Here is a 6,254-nt window from a genome sequence, read left to right as displayed (position 1 = left end):
TATTAATGAGTTCCTTTTAATTATTACTGGATTGGTAATAGGAAATTAGCTACCCTAGAGTATGCTGATGATACTGTCCTTATTAGCAAAACATCACAGGGTTTGCAATGCCTGTTTACCAAAATACATGAAATACCACAGGAGGTCGGGCTCAAGATGAATAGAAGAAAGACAGAGATGATGAGAACGGAATATGCAATGGAAGATGAAATATTGGAAGGAGGAAGGATCAATAACGTATAATCATTTAAATATTTAGGAACTATGATCTCTAATACAGGGTCTTTGGAATTAGAATTTAATGAAAAAATAAAAAAGCAAATTAGACAATGGTAAGGTTAAATAAAGTTTGGAAATCAATTCGCCTGAAATTACATAAAAATCAGGTTATATATCGTTTTAGTGAGGTCAGTGTTACTGTATGGATATAAGTCGTGGTATGACAATGAAATAATATTCAACAGATTCTGTAAATTTAAGAGCAAAGCCATCAGAATAATTTGGGAGTGACATGACAAGACAGGATTAGAAATGAAACTATAAGAGAAATTACTCGAGTGCCATATGTGGATGGGATCATGGCTAGGAGTAGATGGAGATGGTTTAGGTATGCTCTTCGCACTCCCCAAGAGAGAGATTAGTTAACCAAACTTTCTACTGGGCTCCAGAAGGCACTTGAAGAGTTGGAAGACCCAGGCCTATATGGCTGAAGACTATGAAACGTGAAGTAGAGGATGATGAATGGAGAAGTATTGATTCAAAAGCTCAAGATATAGAAGACTGGTGAAATCGAACTGAGGCCCTTTGCCTCAATATGCGTAAGAGGAGATGTTGATGAGAATCCAGAGATGAAAATGTAAGTAAGTAAGAAAACAAACTTACTGGAGCTTGTCCTAGAATGATGTCTTCCGACTATAGTCGAAATAATAAAAGAAACCCGTAACGAAGACAATGGTGTCTAAAGCAATTGCAAAACGTAAAACGAAGTATTAAGTTACCATATCTTCAGATTAACTCTCTACAAGACTCTTGTACACGACAGCGTGGAGTAGAGCCGTAAACGCAAACTAAGAAGATAGCAAATAAATATATACTCAGTTTTCTTGGTATTTGTTCTCATATTACCCTGAAAGCCACAATTTTATGGTCGGTCTATTAGCAATAACTTCATTTCTCAATGTAAGCACAGAATAACGGCAGGAAGGGTTCAGCAATTTTTTCATTGTATCATAATATTTTTCAGTCTACATTCATGTCGCTAGTCAACAATATAAATCATAAGAATTCCAGAAATTCTCCTGAGAAACGCGGGTCATCATGAGACATTGTATTAAGTATCAAATGTCTCAACCAAATTCATTCTAATTCGACGGAGTTAAATGCTTGTCAATAAATGTCTTAAGGTTTAAGTAAATCAACGAACATACTAAAACTAATTTGAACCTATCGTCTCAGTCAATTTAGTCTTGCAACTGATCAGGAAAGGCATCACAAATGCTACAAACGTAAAAAGTTTATAAGCTTACAGAATGATGCTTTCGTATTGACAAAATAGTTAGTTTACAGGGGTTGATGTTAAATTTTATCAAATCAAAAGTGATATCGTAAGTTAGAATGAAAAGATAACTTTGTGGTGTTCTAGAAAAATCTTGGTATGTTTAGCAAAACTATCAACCTTGAGCCATCTTTAGGATACATCAACAATTCTTAGAATTGACCATCAGATACGTCAACTGAAAATGATGAGCAGGCAAATGCTTTGTAGGTCAATCATGAACCCACTCGTAGAAAGTGATCCAGTAATAATTACGAAAGCTGTAAAACTTTAACAATGAGGTGGAGCAACAATGAAATAAAAGCATTCATTTAAAATACTTTTAACCAACGAACACAATAAAAAAAAAAAGGTTTAAAAACATCTTTGTCTCTCGTTACCTTGTCCTTGGCGTCATTATATGGTCCACATAAGAAGAACAAAAGATACTATTAGACACATCCTGTTTGTTTCTCATTGAGCGTTAGCCACCTATCGTAAATGTAGGGGAAAACATGTCATAAACATAAGGGAGAGAGAGAGAGAGAGAGAGAGAGAGAGAGAGAGAGAGAGAGAGAGGGAGAGAGAGAGAAGTCTTATGTATGTAAAGGCGTTTATTGGTCGGTTATGAGGATGTAATTAGTGAATTAAACACGAAGATATAGCATGGGCAATGTTTGTCATAAACTTGAATGTTATACTATAATGTACGGAAGCCAACGAACGTAAAAACATCAGATTACCCCGTTGTTCAAATTGGCCTGTAGATATACCGGAAGAGATCAAGACCAGTATGGGCCATGTTTTGACATTAGTTTTGTAACCAAGGACAAACGCCTTGGACAGAAAATTGAGCTTTTACATTAGCCTCTTCAAATACATACAATCACAAGTTTATACTGCATGTGTATACAGTACAGACATTTACTAGCGGAAATATCCATATGGCTATCCATCTAGCTATATATCTATTAAGTTATTTATATATATATATATATATATATATATATATATATATATATATATATATATATACATATATGTATGCATATATATGTATGCATATATATATATATATATATATATATATGTATATTTATACATTATATATATATATATGTGTGTGTGTGTATATGTATACAGTATATATATGCATAAAGGATATATATATATATATATATATATATATATATATATATATATATATATATATATATATATGTATATGTGTATGCGTGCATATATATGTGTGTATATGTATAATTGAATATAATATATATATATATATATATATATATATATATATATATATATATATATATATACATTTATATGTGTCTATATACATATATGTAGGTAATTGATTACAAAGGACAGAAATAATTTTCCACTGTAACTAACAATATAGACAAATGTCATCATCATATAGCACATCTAAACATCATGATAGTGTTTAGCACGACAATAATGTATAAACTATTTTTTCTCCTGAAGTTTTTATCAGTACTACGATGAAAAAATAATAATTTTCCTCTTCCTCCTTAGAGTTATTGTATCTTTTATTTTACCTTCACAAATGTTTAAGTTCCAAATATGAAAGGTAATCGTTCAGCCTGTAAGCCATCAAGACACCTTTATAAATCCTTGCAAATGAACGTGGTTCTAGATAGCTTTGAGAAAGAGGTATCGAGTTATTGATGGTCCTATAAAAGGAAACTGCAAATAAAAAAAAAAAAAAAAAAAAAAAAACAAGACCTGTTTTGAAATTTCCAGGAATTTGCTGGAGATTGGCGCTATTTATCTCATCCTTCATTAACTCTACTTCCCTATTATTTACAGATTATATATATATATATATATATATATATATATATATATATATATATATATATATATATATATATATATACATATATATGTATATATATATATATATATATATATATATATATATATATATATATATATGTATATATATGCTTGTGAAATAGTCAGCACCGACCATAATGATATATTATGTATTAAACACACACCCACATATATGTATATATATATATATATATATATATATATATATATATATATATATATATATATATATATATATATATACATATATATATATATATTTATATATATATATATATATATATATATATATATATATAATATATATGGGTGTGTGTTTAAAACAATATATCATTCTGGTCGGTGATGACTATTTCCAAGTCAATCTAAAGAATGGCTGCGAAACAGAAAAACCGAAAAAGAAAAATGTCCTCTGGTGATTTTTCGTCACAGATCAATTTGTGGTAATGGCCTGAAAATTTCGGTATGGCCGGTATTTCCTAGTCTCATTTATAACAGATGGGCCAAGGAGGTCCAGATGTCTTATTGGTGACGTCATGGAAGACGGAGTCAGGCCAGCGCAGATCAGTGACGTCATAGCAGCCCGGGATTTACCCGTGGCTACTTGGCCTCACTACGTATTTCGTCGAACTATACTGGAAATTAGCCTTTTTTTGCTGGGAATACCCTGGGAATACCCTCTTATGATTGACACGTGACTCATAAGAGAAGTCTTAAAAAACATATATATATATATATATATATATATATATATATATATATATATATATATATATATATATATATATATATATATATATATATATATGTATATATATATATATATATATATATATATATATATATAAAGTTTTTTAGAAATTATGTTCTTGCTTAGAATGAAGATATTTGAAGGAATGAACCAAATGATATTTGTTTCATTTATCTATGTACATATATTATACATATATATGTATGTATTTATGTATGTATATATATATATATATATATATATATATATATATATATATATATATATATATATATATATATATATGTATATATATACGTATATATATATATATATATATATATATATATATATATATATATATATATGTATATATATATATGTATATGTATATGCGTGTAACTTATATACGTTTGTGTACATATAGTATATTGTACATATTTATCATGGATTCATAGAGTTGAAAAGGAAGTGATCATAAAAGGGGAACTATTCTATAAGGTGTTCTGCTAGAAAATTTATTTTCCTACTTGTAGGAAACATATATCAGTTTTTATTCTTCTGTCGTGGCACAGCCTCGTTTCCGATTAACTTAATTTTCCTGTTTCCATTTTCCATTGTTCAATATCCAACCATGACGTAATTCAACCACGAGGCATAATGGTATGTTTCCTTAAGAAAATAAGCCAATGTCTTCTACCACATTCGTATGGAACGATATCTCTGGAAAAAAAACGTTCACATTGTTACAGGTCATTTTAGACGTCTCCACTGAAGTTTCATAAGTAGAATGTTGATATCGAAATCCCCTAACACATTCCAACATTCGCCTGTAACTTACATGTCTTTCTTCATGAATAATGAATCTCTCTATTTCAGTAACAATAACATTCCACCTATCTAGTCTCCTTTCGTCTTACATTTTACATTTTCCAATTATACACTCTTTCCGTGAACCTATCGTCTCTTATTTTCTTGCCAGGACTACGTAACCTCCAACAAATAAACCATCTCTTTACTTATGAACACTTTTCAATCACTTTTTCATCACTTCCAATTTAACACAAGTACAATCTTTCTTACCTGGCATTTCCTTCACAAATAGTTCCTCTCGACATCTTTTTTTTCACATTCATTAAAAAACATTTCAAATTCTCAAAGGAGAGAGGAGATGTTGGTCAACAATCCCTTTAAACATTTTACTTGACTGTAATAGATACTCCTCTCCCAATTTTGTATCATCTTTTCTTTCCACGTCACAGCTATTTTGTAACTCGACGCTTCTCTCTTTCTACCATTATGCATTGCATTTACTTCCAAATAGTTATTAAGATTAAGCACTTTGTTCTTCCATTGTTCATCGTAACATTCATTGCTGAATCTTCCTGGTATCCTATCATCGTAATCATACTCTTATTCACATTCACTTCCAATTCTCTTTTGTTGCAAGTTCTTTCAAACCATATCCCTTAGCTCTGCAATTTTTCTTCACTGTCTTATTAGGAGAGCAAATTTCAGTCCCTGATCCATCCATTCATGACCTCAAACATTTCATTCAAGTCTCACTTCTCGGTTCACTTATCCACGTGTTATAACCATGAAGACAGCAAACCCATATCTCAGTGTCACAATAACTTTTACACCAAATCAGTTATTCGTCCATAGGCGTCATAATTATTATAAATGGGTCGCTTTCCTCACAAAATGTCTTTTAAACCATTGAGCAAATTAGCTTCTAAACAATGCCTCCTCAAACCGTTCTCATAACATCCAAAATTTCAATCAGAAGCTTCTTCTAGGTTCATTTATACTACAAAAAGCTTATTTTACAGTTTTACTTTCAACTGTATTTTACCGAGAAACTTTCAATACATGCAGTCTTCTTTATAGGTTTTGATTAAAGTTTAAACCATATAAATAAGGCAATGATGTTCCATTAGAAATCAAAGAATCAATTAAGGATTTATTATGCTTTAAATAGGATTTTATTTTTTAAGCTTTAACAACTTTCTCTTGGGGATTACCTATTAATTTTAAATTTCAGAGACATCGGATAGGAAGAAGTAAGCGCATTTTTTTTTTTTTTTTTTTCTAAATATGAAGTTTTGTTAAAATTTTCTA

The sequence above is a fragment of the Palaemon carinicauda genome, chromosome 8 (genome assembly GCF_036898095.1).
Source record: "Palaemon carinicauda isolate YSFRI2023 chromosome 8, ASM3689809v2, whole genome shotgun sequence".
NCBI classification, from domain to species: domain Eukaryota; kingdom Metazoa; phylum Arthropoda; class Malacostraca; order Decapoda; family Palaemonidae; genus Palaemon; species Palaemon carinicauda.
This window is presented reverse-complemented; position numbering follows the sequence as displayed.